Source organism: Schistocerca gregaria, chromosome 3 (assembly GCF_023897955.1).
Source record: "Schistocerca gregaria isolate iqSchGreg1 chromosome 3, iqSchGreg1.2, whole genome shotgun sequence".
Taxonomy (NCBI): domain Eukaryota; kingdom Metazoa; phylum Arthropoda; class Insecta; order Orthoptera; family Acrididae; genus Schistocerca; species Schistocerca gregaria.
This window is the reverse complement of record NC_064922.1, coordinates 679,960,616-679,986,052: the sequence shown is the minus strand read 5'-3', so window position 1 is coordinate 679,986,052 and position 25,437 is coordinate 679,960,616. Positions and strand designations below refer to the sequence as shown.

The window sequence follows — 25,437 nt, the reverse complement described above, 5'->3', positions numbered from 1 at the left end:
GGTTTTGTTTGCAAAGAAGTGCTCATGGGATGAAAGCACTGCTTGCGATTATTCTGAGATTGATGGCGGGATTGCTAAACATCTAGAGTTTTAGTAAGGGGCTAGTCGGAGTAGTTATATAGTTGTAAAATTATTTGATATTTGATGAGAAATTTCTTTATTCATAGCACATGGGCCATCATAGTTGAAGCATAAAGATGGGCATGGTATGCGTATAATGTCCTGACAGTGATGTTCATAGAGACTTGTTGTATACTTTGATTCTTCATCTGTTTAACAGTAACATTAAGAAATGTATTAGTGGAGCAAGTAGCTGTGAAATTACTGGTGTATGACTGATAGTATGGACGTGATGCTGAATGGAAGTGTTTGTTTAGCTGTGGGTGTTTTCATAATTGCCATGTGAGGAAAAGCAATACTCGTGGTAGGCGAAAAGAGATACAGAGAGAAACACATTAATTGCGTGTAGCGTGTATCAGCAGCTGTTGGGCGGGGTATCAAGTAAGACGCAAGGTGAAACGAAAGAGGAAGTGGCCAAATATCGACAAGAGTTGGCACTGTTAGGGTGAGGTGAATACGCTATTGCGGTGCGAAAATTTTCGAAGAGAGAGGCGGTTTTAAAGAAAGCACAAGTGTCCTATGACTGCCCTCTTGTGTGTTTCTCTTTCAGTGACTATTTGGCATGTCTGCTTGCGCCATAGAATGCTACTGTATGTGCCCCAGGCCCCCATCTAGCGGCCGGAGCTGCAAGCGGTGTTTACATACAGTCTCGCCTGAGGCAATGGTCTCTGATTTCGGATGCAAAAAGCACTGGTAGCGCACAGAATAGTTGAGTGAGGAAAGGTTAGATCATGGCGGCCAAATAGGAGTAGAACTAGGTTCTTTGCAGAATGTCCGAGCTTAAGTAATTCTTCGATAAGTAAATCGCGAATGTGAAGAGTGTGTCGTATTCTCGTAGGGCGTGTTGACGGTCTCGTGGCATAAGTAGCGAGCGGTGATAGCTTGCAAGCAAGATCATACTTCACAGGATCATTTCTGTAGTATGTCTTCAACTCTCTCTAGTTCAAAGCTGGAGTAGACGCAACCACGATGATGAGTGGTAGCACTGTCCCTGAGCGTGAGGCATGCGACCGAGATTCATTGCATCTTGGTTGTAATCGATGATCGTTCACCACATTCTGAGGGATGTGGGAAGGGAGTAGCGCTTTCCGAGTGGTGGTTTTATTATAGATCAGAAGCATAAGTCATACTTTCGGTATCGTGACCCGCCGCGTTGCAGAAATGTTGTGGAAGGACTTTGATTGCGACATGTCATGAAAGCCTTGCGGAAGTTTCCCGAGTGGCACGGTGACGAGCCAGTTGATTTGTCCTGCTGCAAGTGCTAGGATTGGATGACAACGACGTACTTTGAGTTACAAGAATGAGTGAGCAGCACAAGCAGAGTGCAATTGATGACCATAAAAAGCTGACACACAACACAGTCTTGATAATGACCACTAATGCATGATGTACGAAACAATCAGGAGCAGCACGTTTGGCTAGAAAACATGAATTGAGTGATTTGCAAGGCACTGTTACCAGCAAGAAGGAATGCATGAAATTCGCAAATGAATAAGACTGGTTCAAATACTATCGACAGAAATTTTGTTTCTGTTGTCAGCTAGTATTAGTTGTGTGGGAGCAGGGGATATTTCCCTTGCACTACACATCTACATACACGTTGCGTCTGATGTGGCCTAGTTTCGCGTACAAAGAACTATCTAGTTGTCAGTTTTTTCAGTGAACGAGTGTGGTGGGGAGGAGAGAGATTAGTGTTAGATGCAGAGCACTGCGGGCAGTTGTGTGCCGAACGTTGTATGTCAAACGGTGGGTCGCCGACAGGAATTAGGCGTGCTGCCATCTGGCGGCAGGTGAGGTAATGAAGCAGCTTGGATGGTGACAGAAATGATGAAAATAGTTATGTAAAGAGTAATAGCGACCTCATTTGGCAGACACGTATTTCAGCGTTGGCAGTTAGTTTTGCGGTTTGTGCTTGCATAGCACTGGAAGTCTGTTGACGGTAGAGAAGTGGACAAGAGGGAAAGAATTTTCCGCGTTCTCGCGCAGAAGTACTAGAGAAGCAGCCATAAGTATGGAAGTGAGTGCGTTGATCGGCACTCTGGTTTCCCTTCAAATCGAATAAATCTTTCGCCTTTTACTAAAGATTTCCGTGGAGGGGAACATTAAATGAGTCTGTAATGTATTTTTCGTAGTGCTCGGCTATTGCTGAGCCACAATCACAAGTAAAACGTAATGTAAGCAATAATGTGCGTAAATAGGAAGAGGTAGATTGTGTTGTGTGGAGTAGCGGAGCACGTTGGATCAGGTAGATGTTTTTGCTTGATTTGAAATTGTAACAGGCCATGTCGCAGTATAATGAAACAAGTACATTTGCCCTGAAATGGCGTGCAGTGTGTTAGACGATAGTGTAAAGAGAAAGAGAGCTATTTAATGTCTGAGTTGTATAAATGGCAGGAGACTAATCTGGAAATAGCATAAAGGAATTGTAATGTGAGTGGTGCTTGCGATAATGTATGGCAGGCAATATTGTGCAGAGGTGAAGGTGAATGCTTTGTATTGTGAAGAGTTGTTACATTTGTGTGTGTGTGAGGCACAAGAGGCATAATTGTGGAAACTCTTGGTGAACGCTTTCTATACCTCAGTGCTATATGGTTTAGTGTTTATTTGCACTTTAATTGCACAACAGCATATAAGCTGATATTTGGAAGTGAATGATGAATGATAGGCGTTGTAAGTAATACTGGTATGTGATTAGTAGATTGAGTTTTGAAACCCAAAATTATTTTTACTGCACAAGTTTGTGATTTGTGGGTATGGTGTGAGTGAGATTTGGGTTGAAGATGGTGGATAGTTGGTCAGGATGAGTATTTCAATTGTTTTCAAGAGAGTGGATAATAGTGGCACTGGATTGTTGCCATAATATGGCATTGGTTGTTTGTTCATAACAATGTACTCAGTTTTGTAGAAGATGTAGGTGGGAGGGAGACATTTGTTGAATATGACATAGATAGCTGGAAATGAATAGAGTAGCAATTTCCTGCTAGGTGTAGTTTGGGTATGATGTGATGTGCCTCAGTGAGATGTAAATCTTGAAATTGAAGGGTTGTTCCTAGGTACAGTCTTGGAAACTATGTATGTGCTGTTGACTCCAATGTTTTCAAGATTACTGGTGTACAAAATTGGCCAGACTTTGCAGTTTCTTCTTCAGTAAATCAGTGGAAGGTGGTGCAGATAATGGTAAAAATGTTCATAGTGTCCTGTGAGTTGTTGATGCTGCTTGTCTTTTTTGATTGACCCAGCCATACACAGAGGTGGTGCATACTTGGCTTGAGAAGAGTTAATGATGAAATACCAGGACAGTGCTCACAACGAAGCTCCTTCCCCTGCATTGTAGTTTCCCTCCTCAGGTATAGAGTGACATGATATTGGCAGAGGATGTGGAGATAATCACTTTGATCAGGCTGTTTGTGGTTTGAAGGCTCTTTTACCAGAATCCATTCATAGTGATAACTGTGTTCTCTGGTGGAACATGATGAGAACATTGTGTGAAGTGCATAGAAGTAGCTATTTGAGTATGTATGAAAATGTCAGGCAACCACTGTTACTCCTAAATTTCTGTGGAATTAAGTTTTCTGTGTGTGTTTGAAAATCCCAGAGGTTCAAGTTGGCTGTTTATATGTTGCAAGCGAAAAAGTTTTTGAGTAAACTGGGGCACTAGCATTAGTTCCCTGTTCACTGTGACAAGGAAGCTAGTATAAAAAGTAGTTTTGTGGTTTTGTTTGCAAAGAAGTGCTCATGGGATGAAAGCACTGCTTGCGATTATTCTGAGATTGATGGCGGGATTGCTAAACATCTAGAGTTTTAGTAAGGGGCTAGTCGGAGTAGTTATATAGTTGTAAAATTATTTGATATTTGATGAGAAATTTCTTTATTCATAGCACATGGGCCATCATAGTTGAAGCATAAAGATGGGCATGGTATGCGTATAATGTCCTGACAGTGATGTTCATAGAGACTTGTTGTATACTTTGATTCTTCATCTGTTTAACAGTAACATTAAGAAATGTATTAGTGGAGCAAGTAGCTGTGAAATTACTGGTGTATGACTGATAGTATGGACGTGATGCTGAATGGAAGTGTTTGTTTAGCTGTGGGTGTTTTCATAATTGCCATGTGAGGAAAAGCAATACTCGTGGTAGGCGAAAAGAGATACAGAGAGAAACACATTAATTGCGTGTAGCGTGTATCAGCAGCTGTTGGGCGGGGTATCAAGTAAGACGCAAGGTGAAACGAAAGAGGAAGTGGCCAAATATCGACAAGAGTTGGCACTGTTAGGGTGAGGTGAATACGCTATTGCGGTGCGAAAATTTTCGAAGAGAGAGGCGGTTTTAAAGAAAGCACAAGTGTCCTATGACTGCCCTCTTGTGTGTTTCTCTTTCAGTGACTATTTGGCATGTCTGCTTGCGCCATAGAATGCTACTGTATGTGCCCCAGGCCCCCATCTAGCGACCGGAGCTGCAAGCGGTGTTTACATACAGTCTCGCCTGAGGCAATGGTCTCTGATTTCGGATGCAAAAAGCACTGGTAGCGCACAGAATAGTTGAGTGAGGAAAGGTTAGATCATGGCGGCCAAATAGGAGTAGAACTAGGTTCTTTGCAGAATGTCCGAGCTTAAGTAATTCTTCGATAAGTAAATCGCGAATGTGAAGAGTGTGTCGTATTCTCGTAGGGCGTGTTGACGGTCTCGTGGCATAAGTAGCGAGCGGTGATAGCTTGCAAGCAAGATCATACTTCACAGGATCATTTCTGTAGTATGTCTTCAACTCTCTCTAGTTCAAAGCTGGAGTAGACGCAACCACGATGATGAGTGGTAGCACTGTCCCTGAGCGTGAGGCATGCGACCGAGATTCATTGCATCTTGGTTGTAATCGATGATCGTTCACCACATTCTGAGGGATGTGGGAAGGGAGTAGCGCTTTCCGAGTGGTGGTTTTATTATAGATCAGAAGCATAAGTCATACTTTCGGTATCGTGACCCGCCGCGTTGCAGAAATGTTGTGGAAGGACTTTGATTGCGACATGTCATGAAAGCCTTGCGGAAGTTTCCCGAGTGGCACGGTGACGAGCCAGTTGATTTGTCCTGCTGCAAGTGCTAGGATTGGATGACAACGACGTACTTTGAGTTACAAGAATGAGTGAGCAGCACAAGCAGAGTGCAATTGATGACCATAAAAAGCTGACACACAACACAGTCTTGATAATGACCACTAATGCATGATGTACGAAACAATCAGGAGCAGCACGTTTGGCTAGAAAACATGAATTGAGTGATTTGCAAGGCACTGTTACCAGCAAGAAGGAATGCATGAAATTCGCAAATGAATAAGACTGGTTCAAATACTATCGACAGAAATTTTGTTTCTGTTGTCAGCTAGTATTAGTTGTGTGGGAGCAGGGGATATTTCCCTTGCACTACACATCTACATACACGTTGCGTCTGATGTGGCCTAGTTTCGCGTACAAAGAACTATCTAGTTGTCAGTTTTTTCAGTGAACGAGTGTGGTGGGGAGGAGAGAGATTAGTGTTAGATGCAGAGCACTGCGGGCAGTTGTGTGCCGAACGTTGTATGTCAAACGGTGGGTCGCCGACAGGAATTAGGCGTGCTGCCATCTGGCGGCAGGTGAGGTAATGAAGCAGCTTGGATGGTGACAGAAATGCTCGGCTATTGCTGAGCCACAATCACAAGTAAAACGTAATGTAAGCAATAATGTGTGTAAATAGGAAGAGGTAGATTGTGTTGTGTGGAGTAGCGGAGCACGTTGGATCAGGTAGATGTTTTTGCTTGATTTGAAATTGTAACAGGCCATGTCGCAGTATAATGAAACAAGTACATTTGCCCTGAAATGGCGTGCAGTGTGTTAGACGATAGTGTAAAGAGAAAGAGAGCTATTTAATGTCTGAGTTGTATAAATGGCAGGAGACTAATCTGGAAATAGCATAAAGGAATTGTAATGTGAGTGGTGCTTGCGATAATGTATGGCAGGCAATATTGTGCAGAGGTGAAGGTGAATGCTTTGTATTGTGAAGAGTTGTTACATTTGTGTGTGTGTGAGGCACAAGAGGCATAATTGTGGAAACTCTTGGTGAACGCTTTCTATACCTCAGTGCTATATGGTTTAGTGTTTATTTGCACTTTAATTGCACAACAGCATATAAGCTGATATTTGGAAGTGAATGATGAATGATAGGCGTTGTAAGTAATACTGGTATGTGATTAGTAGATTGAGTTTTGAAACCCAAAATTATTTTTACTGCACAAGTTTGTGATTTGTGGGTATGGTGTGAGTGAGATTTGGGTTGAAGATGGTGGATAGTTGGTCAGGATGAGTATTTCAATTGTTTTCAAGAGAGTGGATAATAGTGGCACTGGATTGTTGCCATAATATGGCATTGGTTGTTTGTTCATAACAATGTACTCAGTTTTGTAGAAGATGTAGGTGGGAGGGAGACATTTGTTGAATATGACATAGATAGCTGGAAATGAATAGAGTAGCAATTTCCTGCTAGGTGTAGTTTGGGTATGATGTGATGTGCCTCAGTGAGATGTAAATCTTGAAATTGAAGGGTTGTTCCTAGGTACAGTCTTGGAAACTATGTATGTGCTGTTGACTCCAATGTTTTCAAGATTACTGGTGTACAAAATTGGCCAGACTTTGCAGTTTCTTCTTCAGTAAATCAGTGGAAGGTGGTGCAGATAATGGTAAAAATGTTCATAGTGTCCTGTGAGTTGTTGATGCTGCTTGTCTTTTTTGATTGACCCAGCCATACACAGAGGTGGTGCATACTTGGCTTGAGAAGAGTTAATGATGAAATACCAGGACAGTGCTCACAACGAAGCTCCTTCCCCTGCATTGTAGTTTCCCTCCTCAGGTATAGAGTGACATGATATTGGCAGAGGATGTGGAGATAATCACTTTGATCAGGCTGTTTGTGGTTTGAAGGCTCTTTTACCAGAATCCATTCATAGTGATAACTGTGTTCTCTGGTGGAACATGATGAGAACATTGTGTGAAGTGCATAGAAGTAGCTATTTGAGTATGTATGAAAATGTCAGGCAACCACTGTTACTCCTAAATTTCTGTGGAATTAAGTTTTCTGTGTGTGTTTGAAAATCCCAGAGGTTCAAGTTGGCTGTTTATATGTTGCAAGCGAAAAAGTTTTTGAGTAAACTGGGGCACTAGCATTAGTTCCCTGTTCACTGTGACAAGGAAGCTAGTATAAAAAGTAGTTTTGTGGTTTTGTTTGCAAAGAAGTGCTCATGGGATGAAAGCACTGCTTGCGATTATTCTGAGATTGATGGCGGGATTGCTAAACATCTAGAGTTTTAGTAAGGGGCTAGTCGGAGTAGTTATATAGTTGTAAAATTATTTGATATTTGATGAGAAATTTCTTTATTCATAGCACATGGGCCATCATAGTTGAAGCATAAAGATGGGCATGGTATGCGTATAATGTCCTGACAGTGATGTTCATAGAGACTTGTTGTATACTTTGATTCTTCATCTGTTTAACAGTAACATTAAGAAATGTATTAGTGGAGCAAGTAGCTGTGAAATTACTGGTGTATGACTGATAGTATGGACGTGATGCTGAATGGAAGTGTTTGTTTAGCTGTGGGTGTTTTCATAATTGCCATGTGAGGAAAAGCAATACTCGTGGTAGGCGAAAAGAGATACAGAGAGAAACACATTAATTGCGTGTAGCGTGTATCAGCAGCTGTTGGGCGGGGTATCAAGTAAGACGCAAGGTGAAACGAAAGAGGAAGTGGCCAAATATCGACAAGAGTTGGCACTGTTAGGGTGAGGTGAATACGCTATTGCGGTGCGAAAATTTTCGAAGAGAGAGGCGGTTTTAAAGAAAGCACAAGTGTCCTATGACTGCCCTCTTGTGTGTTTCTCTTTCAGTGACTATTTGGCATGTCTGCTTGCGCCATAGAATGCTACTGTATGTGCCCCAGGCCCCCATCTAGCGGCCGGAGCTGCAAGCGGTGTTTACATACAGTCTCGCCTGAGGCAATGGTCTCTGATTTCGGATGCAAAAAGCACTGGTAGCGCACAGAATAGTTGAGTGAGGAAAGGTTAGATCATGGCGGCCAAATAGGAGTAGAACTAGGTTCTTTGCAGAATGTCCGAGCTTAAGTAATTCTTCGATAAGTAAATCGCGAATGTGAAGAGTGTGTCGTATTCTCGTAGGGCGTGTTGACGGTCTCGTGGCATAAGTAGCGAGCGGTGATAGCTTGCAAGCAAGATCATACTTCACAGGATCATTTCTGTAGTATGTCTTCAACTCTCTCTAGTTCAAAGCTGGAGTAGACGCAACCACGATGATGAGTGGTAGCACTGTCCCTGAGCGTGAGGCATGCGACCGAGATTCATTGCATCTTGGTTGTAATCGATGATCGTTCACCACATTCTGAGGGATGTGGGAAGGGAGTAGCGCTTTCCGAGTGGTGGTTTTATTATAGATCAGAAGCATAAGTCATACTTTCGGTATCGTGACCCGCCGCGTTGCAGAAATGTTGTGGAAGGACTTTGATTGCGACATGTCATGAAAGCCTTGCGGAAGTTTCCCGAGTGGCACGGTGACGAGCCAGTTGATTTGTCCTGCTGCAAGTGCTAGGATTGGATGATAACGACGTACTTTGAGTTACAAGAATGAGTGAGCAGCACAAGCAGAGTGCAATTGATGACCATAAAAAGCTGACACACAACACAGTCTTGATAATGACCACTAATGCATGATGTACGAAACAATCAGGAGCAGCACGTTTGGCTAGAAAACATGAATTGAGTGATTTGCAAGGCACTGTTACCAGCAAGAAGGAATGCATGAAATTCGCAAATGAATAAGACTGGTTCAAATACTATCGACAGAAATTTTGTTTCTGTTGTCAGCTAGTATTAGTTGTGTGGGAGCAGGGGATATTTCCCTTGCACTACACATCTACATACACGTTGCGTCTGATGTGGCCTAGTTTCGCGTACAAAGAACTATCTAGTTGTCAGTTTTTTCAGTGAACGAGTGTGGTGGGGAGGAGAGAGATTAGTGTTAGATGCAGAGCACTGCGGGCAGTTGTGTGCCGAACGTTGTATGTCAAACGGTGGGTCGCCGACAGGAATTAGGCGTGCTGCCATCTGGCGGCAGGTGAGGTAATGAAGCAGCTTGGATGGTGACAGAAATGATGAAAATAGTTATGTAAAGAGTAATAGCGACCTCATTTGGCAGACACGTATTTCAGCGTTGGCAGTTAGTTTTGCGGTTTGTGCTTGCATAACACTGGAAGTCTGTTGACGGTAGAGAAGTGGACAAGAGGGAAAGAATTTTCCGCGTTCTCGCGCAGAAGTACTAGAGAAGCAGCCATAAGTATGGAAGTGAGTGCGTTGATCGGCACTCTGGTTTCCCTTCAAATCGAATAAATCTTTCGCCTTTTACTAAAGATTTCCGTGGAGGGGAACATTAAATGAGTCTGTAATGTATTTTTCGTAGTGCTCGGCTATTGCTGAGCCACAATCACAAGTAAAACGTAATGTAAGCAATAATGTGTGTAAATAGGAAGAGGTAGAATGTGTTGTGTGGAGTAGCGGAGCACGTTGGATCAGGTAGATGTTTTTGCTTGATTTGAAATTGTAACAGGCCATGTCGCAGTATAATGAAACAAGTACATTTGCCCTGAAATGGCGTGCAGTGTGTTAGACGATAGTGTAAAGAGAAAGAGAGCTATTTAATGTCTGAGTTGTATAAATGGCAGGAGACTAATCTGGAAATAGCATAAAGGAATTGTAATGTGAGTGGTGCTTGCGATAATGTATGGCAGGCAATATTGTGCAGAGGTGAAGGTGAATGCTTTGTATTGTGAAGAGTTGTTACATTTGTGTGTGTGTGAGACACAAGAGGCATAATTGTGGAAACTCTTGGTGAACGCTTTCTATACCTCAGTGCTATATGGTTTAGTGTTTATTTGCACTTTAATTGCACAACAGCATATAAGCTGATATTTGGAAGTGAATGATGAATGATAGGCGTTGTAAGTAATACTGGTATGTGATTAGTAGATTGAGTTTTGAAACCCAAAATTATTTTTACTGCACAAGTTTGTGATTTGTGGGTATGGTGTGAGTGAGATTTGGGTTGAAGATGGTGGATAGTTGGTCAGGATGAGTATTTCAATTGTTTTCAAGAGAGTGGATAATAGTGGCACTGGATTGTTGCCATAATATGGCATTGGTTGTTTGTTCATAACAATGTACTCAGTTTTGTAGAAGATGTAGGTGGGAGGGAGACATTTGTTGAATATGACATAGATAGCTGGAAATGAATAGAGTAGCAATTTCCTGCTAGGTGTAGTTTGGGTATGATGTGATGTGCCTCAGTGAGATGTAAATCTTGAAATTGAAGGGTTGTTCCTAGGTACAGTCTTGGAAACTATGTATGTGCTGTTGACTCCAATGTTTTCAAGATTACTGGTGTACAAAATTGGCCAGACTTTGCAGTTTCTTCTTCAGTAAATCAGTGGAAGGTGGTGCAGATAATGGTAAAAATGTTCATAGTGTCCTGTGAGTTGTTGATGCTGCTTGTCTTTTTTGATTGACCCAGCCATACACAGAGGTGGTGCATACTTGGCTTGAGAAGAGTTAATGATGAAATACCAGGACAGTGCTCACAACGAAGCTCCTTCCCCTGCATTGTAGTTTCCCTCCTCAGGTATAGAGTGACATGATATTGGCAGAGGATGTGGAGATAATCACTTTGATCAGGCTGTTTGTGGTTTGAAGGCTCTTTTACCAGAATCCATTCATAGTGATAACTGTGTTCTCTGGTGGAACATGATGAGAACATTGTGTGAAGTGCATAGAAGTAGCTATTTGAGTATGTATGAAAATGTCAGGCAACCACTGTTACTCCTAAATTTCTGTGGAATTAAGTTTTCTGTGTGTGTTTGAAAATCCCAGAGGTTCAAGTTGGCTGTTTATATGTTGCAAGCGAAAAAGTTTTTGAGTAAACTGGGGCACTAGCATTAGTTCCCTGTTCACTGTGACAAGGAAGCTAGTATAAAAAGTAGTTTTGTGGTTTTGTTTGCAAAGAAGTGCTCATGGGATGAAAGCACTGCTTGCGATTATTCTGAGATTGATGGCGGGATTGCTAAACATCTAGAGTTTTAGTAAGGGGCTAGTCGGAGTAGTTATATAGTTGTAAAATTATTTGATATTTGATGAGAAATTTCTTTATTCATAGCACATGGGCCATCATAGTTGAAGCATAAAGATGGGCATGGTATGCGTATAATGTCCTGACAGTGATGTTCATAGAGACTTGTTGTATACTTTGATTCTTCATCTGTTTAACAGTAACATTAAGAAATGTATTAGTGGAGCAAGTAGCTGTGAAATTACTGGTGTATGACTGATAGTATGGACGTGATGCTGAATGGAAGTGTTTGTTTAGCTGTGGGTGTTTTCATAATTGCCATGTGAGGAAAAGCAATACTCGTGGTAGGCGAAAAGAGATACAGAGAGAAACACATTAATTGCGTGTAGCGTGTATCAGCAGCTGTTGGGCGGGGTATCAAGTAAGACGCAAGGTGAAACGAAAGAGGAAGTGGCCAAATATCGACAAGAGTTGGCACTGTTAGGGTGAGGTGAATACGCTATTGCGGTGCGAAAATTTTCGAAGAGAGAGGCGGTTTTAAAGAAAGCACAAGTGTCCTATGACTGCCCTCTTGTGTGTTTCTCTTTCAGTGACTATTTGGCATGTCTGCTTGCGCCATAGAATGCTACTGTATGTGCCCCAGGCCCCCATCTAGCGGCCGGAGCTGCAAGCGGTGTTTACATACAGTCTCGCCTGAGGCAATGGTCTCTGATTTCGGATGCAAAAAGCACTGGTAGCGCACAGAATAGTTGAGTGAGGAAAGGTTAGATCATGGCGGCCAAATAGGAGTAGAACTAGGTTCTTTGCAGAATGTCCGAGCTTAAGTAATTCTTCGATAAGTAAATCGCGAATGTGAAGAGTGTGTCGTATTCTCGTAGGGCGTGTTGACGGTCTCGTGGCATAAGTAGCGAGCGGTGATAGCTTGCAAGCAAGATCATACTTCACAGGATCATTTCTGTAGTATGTCTTCAACTCTCTCTAGTTCAAAGCTGGAGTAGACGCAACCACGATGATGAGTGGTAGCACTGTCCCTGAGCGTGAGGCATGCGACCGAGATTCATTGCATCTTGGTTGTAATCGATGATCGTTCACCACATTCTGAGGGATGTGGGAAGGGAGTAGCGCTTTCCGAGTGGTGGTTTTATTATAGATCAGAAGCATAAGTCATACTTTCGGTATCGTGACCCGCCGCGTTGCAGAAATGTTGTGGAAGGACTTTGATTGCGACATGTCATGAAAGCCTTGCGGAAGTTTCCCGAGTGGCACGGTGACGAGCCAGTTGATTTGTCCTGCTGCAAGTGCTAGGATTGGATGACAACGACGTACTTTGAGTTACAAGAATGAGTGAGCAGCACAAGCAGAGTGCAATTGATGACCATAAAAAGCTGACACACAACACAGTCTTGATAATGACCACTAATGCATGATGTACGAAACAATCAGGAGCAGCACGTTTGGCTAGAAAACATGAATTGAGTGATTTGCAAGGCACTGTTACCAGCAAGAAGGAATGCATGAAATTCGCAAATGAATAAGACTGGTTCAAATACTATCGACAGAAATTTTGTTTCTGTTGTCAGCTAGTATTAGTTGTGTGGGAGCAGGGGATATTTCCCTTGCACTACACATCTACATACACGTTGCGTCTGATGTGGCCTAGTTTCGCGTACAAAGAACTATCTAGTTGTCAGTTTTTTCAGTGAACGAGTGTGGTGGGGAGGAGAGAGATTAGTGTTAGATGCAGAGCACTGCGGGCAGTTGTGTGCCGAACGTTGTATGTCAAACGGTGGGTCGCCGACAGGAATTAGGCGTGCTGCCATCTGGCGGCAGGTGAGGTAATGAAGCAGCTTGGATGGTGACAGAAATGATGAAAATAGTTATGTAAAGAGTAATAGCGACCTCATTTGGCAGACACGTATTTCAGCGTTGGCAGTTAGTTTTGCGGTTTGTGCTTGCATAACACTGGAAGTCTGTTGACGGTAGAGAAGTGGACAAGAGGGAAAGAATTTTCCGCGTTCTCGCGCAGAAGTACTAGAGAAGCAGCCATAAGTATGGAAGTGAGTGCGTTGATCGGCACTCTGGTTTCCCTTCAAATCGAATAAATCTTTCGCCTTTTACTAAAGATTTCCGTGGAGGGGAACATTAAATGAGTCTGTAATGTATTTTTCGTAGTGCTCGGCTATTGCTGAGCCACAATCACAAGTAAAACGTAATGTAAGCAATAATGTGTGTAAATAGGAAGAGGTAGATTGTGTTGTGTGGAGTAGCGGAGCACGTTGGATCAGGTAGATGTTTTTGCTTGATTTGAAATTGTAACAGGCCATGTCGCAGTATAATGAAACAAGTACATTTGCCCTGAAATGGCGTGCAGTGTGTTAGACGATAGTGTAAAGAGAAAGAGAGCTATTTAATGTCTGAGTTGTATAAATGGCAGGAGACTAATCTGGAAATAGCATAAAGGAATTGTAATGTGAGTGGTGCTTGCGATAATGTATGGCAGGCAATATTGTGCAGAGGTGAAGGTGAATGCTTTGTATTGTGAAGAGTTGTTACATTTGTGTGTGTGTGAGGCACAAGAGGCATAATTGTGGAAACTCTTGGTGAACGCTTTCTATACCTCAGTGCTATATGGTTTAGTGTTTATTTGCACTTTAATTGCACAACAGCATATAAGCTGATATTTGGAAGTGAATGATGAATGATAGGCGTTGTAAGTAATACTGGTATGTGATTAGTAGATTGAGTTTTGAAACCCAAAATTATTTTTACTGCACAAGTTTGTGATTTGTGGGTATGGTGTGAGTGAGATTTGGGTTGAAGATGGTGGATAGTTGGTCAGGATGAGTATTTCAATTGTTTTCAAGAGAGTGGATAATAGTGGCACTGGATTGTTGCCATAATATGGCATTGGTTGTTTGTTCATAACAATGTACTCAGTTTTGTAGAAGATGTAGGTGGGAGGGAGACATTTGTTGAATATGACATAGATAGCTGGAAATGAATAGAGTAGCAATTTCCTGCTAGGTGTAGTTTGGGTATGATGTGATGTGCCTCAGTGAGATGTAAATCTTGAAATTGAAGGGTTGTTCCTAGGTACAGTCTTGGAAACTATGTATCTGCTGTTGACTCCAATGTTTTCAAGATTACTGGTGTACAAAATTGGCCAGACTTTGCAGTTTCTTCTTCAGTAAATCAGTGGAAGGTGGTGCAGATAATGGTAAAAATGTTCATAGTGTCCTGTGAGTTGTTGATGCTGCTTGTCTTTTTTGATTGACCCAGCCATACACAGAGGTGGTGCATACTTGGCTTGAGAAGAGTTAATGATGAAATACCAGGACAGTGCTCACAACGAAGCTCCTTCCCCTGCATTGTAGTTTCCCTCCTCAGGTATAGAGTGACATGATATTGGCAGAGGATGTGGAGATAATCACTTTGATCAGGCTGTTTGTGGTTTGAAGGCTCTTTTACCAGAATCCATTCATAGTGATAACTGTGTTCTCTGGTGGAACATGATGAGAACATTGTGTGAAGTGCATAGAAGTAGCTATTTGAGTATGTATGAAAATGTCAGGCAACCACTGTTACTCCTAAATTTCTGTGGAATTAAGTTTTCTGTGTGTGTTTGAAAATCCCAGAGGTTCAAGTTGGCTGTTTATATGTTGCAAGCGAAAAAGTTTTTGAGTAAACTGGGGCACTAGCATTAGTTCCCTGTTCACTGTGACAAGGAAGCTAGTATAAAAAGTAGTTTTGTGGTTTTGTTTGCAAAGAAGTGCTCATGGGATGAAAGCACTGCTTGCGATTATTCTGAGATTGATGGCGGGATTGCTAAACATCTAGAGTTTTAGTAAGGGGCTAGTCGGAGTAGTTATATAGTTGTAAAATTATTTGATATTTGATGAGAAATTTCTTTATTCATAGCACATGGGCCATCATAGTTGAAGCATAAAGATGGGCATGGTATGTGTATAATGTCCTGACAGTGATGTTCATAGAGACTTGTTGTATACTTTGATTCTTCATCTGTTTAACAGTAACATTAAGAAATGTATTAGTGGAGCAAGTAGCTGTGAAATTACTGGTGTATGACTGATAGTATGGACGTGATGCTGAATGGAAGTGTTTGTTTAGCTGTGGGTGTTTTCATAATTGCCATGTGAGGAAAAGCAATACTCGTGGTAGGCGAAAAGAGATACAGAGAGAAACACATTAATTGCGTGTAGCGTGTATCAGCAGCCGCAAGGTGAAACGAAAGAGGAAGTGGCCAAATATCGACAAGAGTTGGCACTGTTAGGGCGAGGTGAATACGCTATTGCGGTGCGAAAATTTTCGAAGAGAGAGGCGGTTTTAAAGAAAGCACAAGTGTCCTATGACTGCCCTCTTGTGTGTTTCTCTTTCAGTGACTATTTGGCATGTCTGCTTGCGCCATAGAATGCTACTGTATGTGCCCCAGGCCCCCATCTAGCGGCCGGAGCTGCAAGCGGTGTTTACATACAGTCTCGCCTGAGGCAATGGTCTCTGATTTCGGATGCAAAAAGCACTGGTAGCGCACAGAATAGTTGAGTGAGGAAAGGTTAGATCATGGCGGCCAAATAGGAGTAGAACTAGGTTCTTTGCAGAATGTCCGAGCTTAAGTAATTCTTCGATAAGTAAATCGCGAATGTGAAGAGTGTGTCGTATTCTCGTAGGGCGTGTTGACGGTCTCGTGGCATAAGTAGCGAGCGGTAATAGCTTGCAAGCAAGATCATACTTCACAGGATCATTTCTGTAGTATGTTTTCAACTCTCTCTAGTTCAAAGCTGGAGTAGACGCAACCACGATGATGAGTGGTAGCACTGTCCCTGAGCGTGAGGCATGCGACCGAGATTCATTGCATCTTGGTTGTAATCGATGATCGTTCACCACATTCTGAGGGATGTGGGAAGGGAGTAGCGCTTTCCGAGTGGTGGTTTTATTATAGATCAGAAGCATAAGTCATACTTTCGGTATCGTGACCCGCCGCGTTGCAGAAATGTTGTGGAAGGACTTTGATTGCGACATGTCATGAAAGCCTTGCGGAAGTTTCCCGAGTGGCACGGTGACGAGCCAGTTGATTTGTCCTGCTGCAAGTGCTAGGATTGGATGACAACGACGTACTTTGAGTTACAAGAATGAGTGAGCAGCACAAGCAGAGTGCAATTGATGACCATAAAAAGCTGACACACAACACAGTCTTGATAATGACCACTAATGCATGATGTACGAAACAATCAGGAGCAGCACGTTTGGCTAGAAAACATGAATTGAGTGATTTGCAAGGCACTGTTACCAGCAAGAAGGAATGCATGAAATTCGCAAATGAATAAGACTGGTTCAAATACTATCGACAGAAATTTTGTTTCTGTTGTCAGCTAGTATTAGTTGTGTGGGACCAGGGGATATTTCCCTTGCACTACACATCTACATACACGTTGCGTCTGATGTGGCCTAGTTTCGCGTACAAAGAACTATCTAGTTGTCAGTTTTTTCAGTGAACGAGTGTGGTGGGGAGGAGAGAGATTAGTGTTAGATGCAGAGCACTGCGGGCAGTTGTGTGCCGAACGTTGTATGTCAAACGGTGGGTCGCCGACAGGAATTAGGCGTGCTGCCATCTGGCGGCAGGTGAGGTAATGAAGCAGCTTGGATGGTGACAGAAATGATGAAAATAGTTATGTAAAGAGTAATAGCGACCTCATTTGGCAGACACGTATTTCAGCGTTGGCAGTTAGTTTTGCGGTTTGTGCTTGCATAACACTGGAAGTCTGTTGACGGTAGAGAAGTGGACAAGAGGGAAAGAATTTTCCGCGTTCTCGCGCAGAAGTACTAGAGAAGCAGCCATAAGTATGGAAGTGAGTGCGTTGATCGGCACTCTGGTTTCCCTTCAAATCGAATAAATCTTTCGCCTTTTACTAAAGATTTCCGTGGAGGGGAACATTAAATGAGTCTGTAATGTATTTTTCGTAGTGCTCGGCTATTGCTGAGCCACAATCACAAGTAAAACGTAATGTAAGCAATAATGTGTGTAAATAGGAAGAGGTAGATTGTGTTGTGTGGAGTAGCGGAGCACGTTGGATCAGGTAGATGTTTTTGCTTGATTTGAAATTGTAACAGGCCATGTCGCAGTATAATGAAACAAGTACATTTGCCCTGAAATGGCGTGCAGTGTGTTAGACGATAGTGTAAAGAGAAAGAGAGCTATTTAATGTCTGAGTTGTATAAATGGCAGGAGACTAATCTGGAAATAGCATAAAGGAATTGTAATGTGAGTGGTGCTTGCGATAATGTATGGCAGGCAATATTGTGCAGAGGTGAAGGTGAATGCTTTGTATTGTGAAGAGTTGTTACATTTGTGTGTGTGTGAGGCACAAGAGGCATAATTGTGGAAACTCTTGGTGAACGCTTTCTATACCTCAGTGCTATATGGTTTAGTGTTTATTTGCACTTTAATTGCACAACAGCATATAAGCTGATATTTGGAAGTGAATGATGAATGATAGGCGTTGTAAGTAATACTGGTATGTGATTAGTAGATTGAGTTTTGAAACCCAAAATTATTTTTACTGCACAAGTTTGTGATTTGTGGGTATGGTGTGAGTGAGATTTGGGTTGAAGATGGTGGATAGTTGGTCAGGATGAGTATTTCAATTGTTTTCAAGAGAGTGGATAATAGTGGCACTGGATTGTTGCCATAATATGGCATTGGTTGTTTGTTCATAACAATGTACTCAGTTTTGTAGAAGATGTAGGTGGGAGGGAGACATTTGTTGAATATGACATAGATAGCTGGAAATGAATAGAGTAGCAATTTCCTGCTAGGTGTAGTTTGGGTATGATGTGATGTGCCTCAGTGAGATGTAAATCTTGAAATTGAAGGGTTGTTCCTAGGTACAGTCTTGGAAACTATGTATGTGCTGTTGACTCCAATGTTTTCAAGATTACTGGTGTACAAAATTGGCCAGACTTTGCAGTTTCTTCTTCAGTAAATCAGTGGAAGGTGGTGCAGATAATGGTAAAAATGTTCATAGTGTCCTGTGAGTTGTTGATGCTGCTTGTCTTTTTTGATTGACCCAGCCATACACAGAGGTGGTGCATACTTGGCTTGAGAAGAGTTAATGATGAAATACCAGGACAGTGCTCACAACGAAGCTCCTTCCCCTGCATTGTAGTTTCCCTCCTCAGGTATAGAGTGACATGATATTGGCAGAGGATGTGGAGATAATCACTTTGATCAGGCTGTTTGTGGTTTGAAGGCTCTTTTACCAGAATCCATTCATAGTGATAACTGTGTTCTCTGGTGGAACATGATGAGAACATTGTGTGAAGTGCATAGAAGTAGCTATTTGAGTATGTATGAAAATGTCAGGCAACCACTGTTACTCCTAAATTTCTGTGGAATTAAGTTTTCTGTGTGTGTTTGAAAATCCCAGAGGTTCAAGTTGGCTGTTTATATGTTGCAAGCGAAAAAGTTTTTGAGTAAACTGGGGCACTAGCATTAGTTCCCTGTTCACTGTGACAAGGAAGCTAGTATAAAAAGTAGTTTTGTGGTTTTGTTTGCAAAGAAGTGCTCATGGGATGAAAGCACTGCTTGCGATTATTCTGAGATTGATGGCGGGATTGCTAAACATCTAGAGTTTTAGTAAGGGGCTAGTCGGAGTAGTTATATAGTTGTAAAATTATTTGATATTTGATGAGAAATTTCTTTATTCATAGCACATGGGCCATCATAGTTGAAGCATAAAGATGGGCATGGTATGCGTATAATGTCCTGACAGTGATGTTCATAGAGACTTGTTGTATACTTTGATTCTTCATCTGTTTAACAGTAACATTAAGAAATGTATTAGTGGAGCAAGTAGCTGTGAAATTACTGGTGTATGACTGATAGTATGGACGTGATGCTGAATGGAAGTGTTTGTTTAGCTGTGGGTGTTTTCATAATTGCCATGTGAGGAAAAGCAATACTCGTGGTAGGCGAAAAGAGATACAGAGAGAAACACATTAATTGCGTGTAGCGTGTATCAGCAGCTGTTGGGCGGGGTATCAAGTAAGACGCAAGGTGAAACGAAAGAGGAAGTGGCCAAATATCGACAAGAGTTGGCACTGTTAGGGCGAGGTGAATACGCTATTGCGGTGCGAAAATTTTCGAAGAGAGAGGCGGTTTTAAAGAAAGCACAAGTGTCCTATGACTGCCCTCTTGTGTGTTTCTCTTTCAGTGACTATTTGGCATGTCTGCTTGCGCCATAGAATGCTACTGTATGTGCCCCAGGCCCCCATCTAGCGGCCGGAGCTGCAAGCGGTGTTTACATACAGTCTCGCCTGAGGCAATGGTCTCTGATTTCGGATGCAAAAAGCACTGGTAGCGCACAGAATAGTTGAGTGAGGAAAGGTTAGATCATGGCGGCCAAATAGGAGTAGAACTAGGTTCTTTGCAGAATGTCCGAGCTTAAGTAATTCTTCGATAAGTAAATCGCGAATGTGAAGAGTGTGTCGTATTCTCGTAGGGCGTGTTGACGGTCTCGTGGCATAAGTAGCGAGCGGTGATAGCTTGCAAGCAAGATCATACTTCACAGGATCATTTCTGTAGTATGTCTTCAACTCTCTCTAGTTCAAAGCTGGAGTAGACGCAACCACGATGATGAGTGGTAGCACTGTCCCTGAGCGTGAGGCATGCGACCGAGATTCATTGCATCTTGGTTGTAATCGATGATCGTTCACCACATTCTGAGGTATGTGGGAAGGGAGTAGCGCTTTCCGAGTGGTGGTTTTATTATAGATCAGAAGCATAAGTCATACTTTCGGTATCGTGACCCGCCGCGTTGCAGAAATGTTGTGGAAGGACTTTGATTGCGACATGTCATGAAAGCCTTGCGGAAGTTTCCCGAGTGGCACGGTGACGAGCCAGTTGATTTGTCCTGCTGCAAGTGCTAGGATTGGATGACAACGACGTACTTTGAGTTACAAGAATGAGTGAGCAGCACAAGCAGAGTGCAATTGATGACCATAAAAAGCTGACACACAACACAGTCTTGATAATGACCACTAATGCATGATGTACGAAACAATCAGGAGCAGCACGTTTGGCTAGAAAACATGAATTGAGTGATTTGCAAGGCACTGTTACCAGCAAGAAGGAATGCATGAAATTCGCAAATGAATAAGACTGGTTCAAATACTATCGACAGAAATTTTGTTTCTGTTGTCAGCTAGTATTAGTTGTGTGGGAGCAGGGGATATTTCCCTTGCACTACACATCTACATACACGTTGCGTCTGATGTGGCCTAGTTTCGCGTACAAAGAACTATCTAGTTGTCAGTTTTTTCAGTGAACGAGTGTGGTGGGGAGGAGAGAGATTAGTGTTAGATGCAGAGCACTGCGGGCAGTTGTGTGCCGAACGTTGTATGTCAAACGGTGGGTCGCCGACAGGAATTAGGCGTGCTGCCATCTGGCGGCAGGTGAGGTAATGAAGCAGCTTGGATGGTGACAGAAATGATGAAAATAGTTATGTAAAGAGTAATAGCGACCTCATTTGGCAGACACGTATTTCAGCGTTGGCAGTTAGTTTTGCGGTTTGTGCTTGCATAACACTGGAAGTCTGTTGACGGTAGAGAAGTGGACAAGAGGGAAAGAATTTTCCGCGTTCTCGCGCAGAAGTACTAGAGAAGCAGCCATAAGTATGGAAGTGAGTGCGTTGATCGGCACTCTGGTTTCCCTTCAAATCGAATAAATCTTTCGCCTTTTACTAAAGATTTCCGTGGAGGGGAACATTAAATGAGTCTGTAATGTATTTTTCGTAGTGCTCGGCTATTGCTGAGCCACAATCACAAGTAAAACGTAATGTAAGCAATAATGTGCGTAAATAGGAAGAGGTAGATTGTGTTGTGTGGAGTAGCGGAGCACGTTGGATCAGGTAGATGTTTTTGCTTGATTTGAAATTGTAACAGGCCATGTCGCAGTATAATGAAACAAGTACATTTGCCCTGAAATGGCGTGCAGTGTGTTAGACGATAGTGTAAAGAGAAAGAGAGCTATTTAATGTCTGAGTTGTATAAATGGCAGGAGACTAATCTGGAAATAGCATAAAGGAATTGTAATGTGAGTGGTGCTTGCGATAATGTATGGCAGGCAATATTGTGCAGAGGTGAAGGTGAATGCTTTGTATTGTGAAGAGTTGTTACATTTGTGTGTGTGTGAGGCACAAGAGGCATAATTGTGGAAACTCTTGGTGAACGCTTTCTATACCTCAGTGCTATATGGTTTAGTGTTTATTTGCACTTTAATTGCACAACAGCATATAAGCTGATATTTGGAAGTGAATGATGAATGATAGGCGTTGTAAGTAATACTGGTATGTGATTAGTAGATTGAGTTTTGAAACCCAAAATTATTTTTACTGCACAAGTTTGTGATTTGTGGGTATGGTGTGAGTGAGATTTGGGTTGAAGATGGTGGATAGTTGGTCAGGATGAGTATTTCAATTGTTTTCAAGAGAGTGGATAATAGTGGCACTGGATTGTTGCCATAATATGGCATTGGTTGTTTGTTCATAACAATGTACTCAGTTTTGTAGAAGATGTAGGTGGGAGGGAGACATTTGTTGAATATGACATAGATAGCTGGAAATGAATAGAGTAGCAATTTCCTGCTAGGTGTAGTTTGGGTATGATGTGATGTGCCTCAGTGAGATGTAAATCTTGAAATTGAAGGGTTGTTCCTAGGTACAGTCTTGGAAACTATGTATCTGCTGTTGACTCCAATGTTTTCAAGATTACTGGTGTACAAAATTGGCCAGACTTTGCAGTTTCTTCTTCAGTAAATCAGTGGAAGGTGGTGCAGATAATGGTAAAAATGTTCATAGTGTCCTGTGAGTTGTTGATGCTGCTTGTCTTTTTTGATTGACCCAGCCATACACAGAGGTGGTGCATACTTGGCTTGAGAAGAGTTAATGATGAAATACCAGGACAGTGCTCACAACGAAGCTCCTTCCCCTGCATTGTAGTTTCCCTCCTCAGGTATAGAGTGACATGATATTGGCAGAGGATGTGGAGATAATCACTTTGATCAGGCTGTTTGTGGTTTGAAGGCTCTTTTACCAGAATCCATTCATAGTGATAACTGTGTTCTCTGGTGGAACATGATGAGAACATTGTGTGAAGTGCATAGAAGTAGCTATTTGAGTATGTATGAAAATGTCAGGCAACCACTGTTACTCCTAAATTTCTGTGGAATTAAGTTTTCTGTGTGTGTTTGAAAATCCCAGAGGTTCAAGTTGGCTGTTTATATGTTGCAAGCGAAAAAGTTTTTGAGTAAACTGGGGCACTAGCATTAGTTCCCTGTTCACTGTGACAAGGAAGCTAGTATAAAAAGTAGTTTTGTGGTTTTGTTTGCAAAGAAGTGCTCATGGGATGAAAGCACTGCTTGCGATTATTCTGAGATTGATGGCGGGATTGCTAAACATCTAGAGTTTTAGTAAGGGGCTAGTCGGAGTAGTTATATAGTTGTAAAATTATTTGATATTTGATGAGAAATTTCTTTATTCATAGCACATGGGCCATCATAGTTGAAGCATAAAGATGGGCATGGTATGCGTATAATGTCCTGACAGTGATGTTCATAGAGACTTGTTGTATACTTTGATTCTTCATCTGTTTAACAGTAACATTAAGAAATGTATTAGTGGAGCAAGTAGCTGTGAAATTACTGGTGTATGACTGATAGTATGGACGTGATGCTGAATGGAAGTGTTTGTTTAGCTGTGGGTGTTTTCATAATTGCCATGTGAGGAAAAGCAATACTCGTGGTAGGCGAAAAGAGATACAGAGAGAAACACATTAATTGCGTGTAGCGTGTATCAGCAGCTGTTGGGCGGGGTATCAAGTAAGACGCAAGGTGAAACGAAAGAGGAAGTGGCCAAATATCGACAAGAGTTGGCACTGTTAGGGTGAGGTGAATACGCTATTGCGGTGCGAAAATTTTCGAAGAGAGAGGCGGTTTTAAAGAAAGCACAAGTGTCCTATGACTGCCCTCTTGTGTGTTTCTCTTTCAGTGACTATTTGGCATGTCTGCTTGCGCCATAGAATGCTACTGTATGTGCCCCAGGCCCCCATCTAGCGGCCGGAGCTGCAAGCGGTGTTTACATACAGTCTCGCCTGAGGCAATGGTCTCTGATTTCGGATGCAAAAAGCACTGGTAGCGCACAGAATAGTTGAGTGAGGAAAGGTTAGATCATGGCGGCCAAATAGGAGTAGAACTAGGTTCTTTGCAGAATGTCCGAGCTTAAGTAATTCTTCGATAAGTAAATCGCGAATGTGAAGAGTGTGTCGTATTCTCGTAGGGCGTGTTGACGGTCTCGTGGCATAAGTAGCGAGCGGTGATAGCTTGCAAGCAAGATCATACTTCACAGGATCATTTCTGTAGTATGTCTTCAACTCTCTCTAGTTCAAAGCTGGAGTAGACGCAACCACGATGATGAGTGGTAGCACTGTCCCTGAGCGTGAGGCATGCGACCGAGATTCATTGCATCTTGGTTGTAATCGATGATCGTTCACCACATTCTGAGGTATGTGGGAAGGGAGTAGCGCTTTCCGAGTGGTGGTTTTATTATAGATCAGAAGCATAAGTCATACTTTCGGTATCGTGACCCGCCGCGTTGCAGAAATGTTGTGGAAGGACTTTGATTGCGACATGTCATGAAAGCCTTGCGGAAGTTTCCCGAGTGGCACGGTGACGAGCCAGTTGATTTGTCCTGCTGCAAGTGCTAGGATTGGATGACAACGACGTACTTTGAGTTACAAGAATGAGTGAGCAGCACAAGCAGAGTGCAATTGATGACCATAAAAAGCTGACACACAACACAGTCTTGATAATGACCACTAATGCATGATGTACGAAACAATCAGGAGCAGCACGTTTGGCTAGAAAACATGAATTGAGTGATTTGCAAGGCACTGTTACCAGCAAGAAGGAATGCATGAAATTCGCAAATGAATAAGACTGGTTCAAATACTATCGACAGAAATTTTGTTTCTGTTGTCAGCTAGTATTAGTTGTGTGGGAGCAGGGGATATTTCCCTTGCACTACACATCTACATACACGTTGCGTCTGATGTGGCCTAGTTTCGCGTACAAAGAACTATCTAGTTGTCAGTTTTTTCAGTGAACGAGTGTGGTGGGGAGGAGAGAGATTAGTGTTAGATGCAGAGCACTGCGGGCAGTTGTGTGCCGAACGTTGTATGTCAAACGGTGGGTCGCCGACAGGAATTAGGCGTGCTGCCATCTGGCGGCAGGTGAGGTAATGAAGCAGCTTGGATGGTGACAGAAATGATGAAAATAGTTATGTAAAGAGTAATAGCGACCTCATTTGGCAGACACGTATTTCAGCGTTGGCAGTTAGTTTTGCGGTTTGTGCTTGCATAACACTGGAAGTCTGTTGACGGTAGAGAAGTGGACAAGAGGGAAAGAATTTTCCGCGTTCTCGCGCAGAAGTACTAGAGAAGCAGCCATAAGTATGGAAGTGAGTGCGTTGATCGGCACTCTGGTTTCCCTTCAAATCGAATAAATCTTTCGCCTTTTACTAAAGATTTCCGTGGAGGGGAACATTAAATGAGTCTGTAATGTATTTTTCGTAGTGCTCGGCTATTGCTGAGCCACAATCACAAGTAAAACGTAATGTAAGCAATAATGTGCGTAAATAGGAAGAGGTAGATTGTGTTGTGTGGAGTAGCGGAGCACGTTGGATCAGGTAGATGTTTTTGCTTGATTTGAAATTGTAACAGGCCATGTCGCAGTATAATGAAACAAGTACATTTGCCCTGAAATGGCGTGCAGTGTGTTAGACGATAGTGTAAAGAGAAAGAGAGCTATTTAATGTCTGAGTTGTATAAATGGCAGGAGACTAATCTGGAAATAGCATAAAGGAATTGTAATGTGAGTGGTGCTTGCGATAATGTATGGCAGGCAATATTGTGCAGAGGTGAAGGTGAATGCTTTGTATTGTGAAGAGTTGTTACATTTGTGTGTGTGTGAGGCACAAGAGGCATAATTGTGGAAACTCTTGGTGAACGCTTTCTATACCTCAGTGCTATATGGTTTAGTGTTTATTTGCACTTTAATTGCACAACAGCATATAAGCTGATATTTGGAAGTGAATGATGAATGA

At 42.3% G+C, this 25,437-nt stretch overlaps 13 non-coding genes across 13 annotated transcripts; all 13 read left to right on the top strand.

Annotated features, from left to right (window-relative positions):
• The first annotated feature begins 1,010 nt into the window (after positions 1–1,010).
• Positions 1,011–1,217, top strand: LOC126356930 (small nucleolar RNA U3). The gene has a single exon (XR_007565936.1). It is a non-coding gene; the product is annotated as a small nucleolar RNA U3 (small nucleolar RNA).
• A 936-nt stretch (positions 1,218–2,153) lies between these two features.
• Positions 2,154–2,272, top strand: LOC126357145 (U5 spliceosomal RNA). The gene has a single exon (XR_007566123.1). It is a non-coding gene; the product is annotated as a U5 spliceosomal RNA (small nuclear RNA).
• Positions 2,273–4,841: 2,569 nt separating this feature from the next.
• LOC126356929 (small nucleolar RNA U3) lies at positions 4,842–5,048 on the top strand. The gene has a single exon (XR_007565935.1). It is a non-coding gene; the product is annotated as a small nucleolar RNA U3 (small nucleolar RNA).
• Positions 5,049–8,365: 3,317 nt separating this feature from the next.
• On the top strand, positions 8,366–8,572 carry LOC126356928 (small nucleolar RNA U3). The gene has a single exon (XR_007565934.1). It is a non-coding gene; the product is annotated as a small nucleolar RNA U3 (small nucleolar RNA).
• A 936-nt stretch (positions 8,573–9,508) lies between these two features.
• Positions 9,509–9,627, top strand: LOC126357144 (U5 spliceosomal RNA). The gene has a single exon (XR_007566122.1). It is a non-coding gene; the product is annotated as a U5 spliceosomal RNA (small nuclear RNA).
• Positions 9,628–12,196: 2,569 nt separating this feature from the next.
• LOC126356927 (small nucleolar RNA U3) lies at positions 12,197–12,403 on the top strand. The gene has a single exon (XR_007565933.1). It is a non-coding gene; the product is annotated as a small nucleolar RNA U3 (small nucleolar RNA).
• A 936-nt stretch (positions 12,404–13,339) lies between these two features.
• Positions 13,340–13,458, top strand: LOC126357143 (U5 spliceosomal RNA). The gene has a single exon (XR_007566121.1). It is a non-coding gene; the product is annotated as a U5 spliceosomal RNA (small nuclear RNA).
• A 2,545-nt stretch (positions 13,459–16,003) lies between these two features.
• Positions 16,004–16,210, top strand: LOC126356950 (small nucleolar RNA U3). The gene has a single exon (XR_007565954.1). It is a non-coding gene; the product is annotated as a small nucleolar RNA U3 (small nucleolar RNA).
• Positions 16,211–17,146: 936 nt separating this feature from the next.
• On the top strand, positions 17,147–17,265 carry LOC126357141 (U5 spliceosomal RNA). Its single transcript, XR_007566120.1, has one exon. It is a non-coding gene; the product is annotated as a U5 spliceosomal RNA (small nuclear RNA).
• Positions 17,266–19,834: 2,569 nt separating this feature from the next.
• On the top strand, positions 19,835–20,041 carry LOC126356959 (small nucleolar RNA U3). Its single transcript, XR_007565961.1, has one exon. It is a non-coding gene; the product is annotated as a small nucleolar RNA U3 (small nucleolar RNA).
• A 936-nt stretch (positions 20,042–20,977) lies between these two features.
• Positions 20,978–21,096, top strand: LOC126357139 (U5 spliceosomal RNA). Its single transcript, XR_007566119.1, has one exon. It is a non-coding gene; the product is annotated as a U5 spliceosomal RNA (small nuclear RNA).
• Positions 21,097–23,665: 2,569 nt separating this feature from the next.
• On the top strand, positions 23,666–23,872 carry LOC126356958 (small nucleolar RNA U3). Its single transcript, XR_007565960.1, has one exon. It is a non-coding gene; the product is annotated as a small nucleolar RNA U3 (small nucleolar RNA).
• Positions 23,873–24,808: 936 nt separating this feature from the next.
• On the top strand, positions 24,809–24,927 carry LOC126357138 (U5 spliceosomal RNA). The gene has a single exon (XR_007566118.1). It is a non-coding gene; the product is annotated as a U5 spliceosomal RNA (small nuclear RNA).
• The last annotated feature ends 510 nt before the right edge of the window (positions 24,928–25,437 follow it).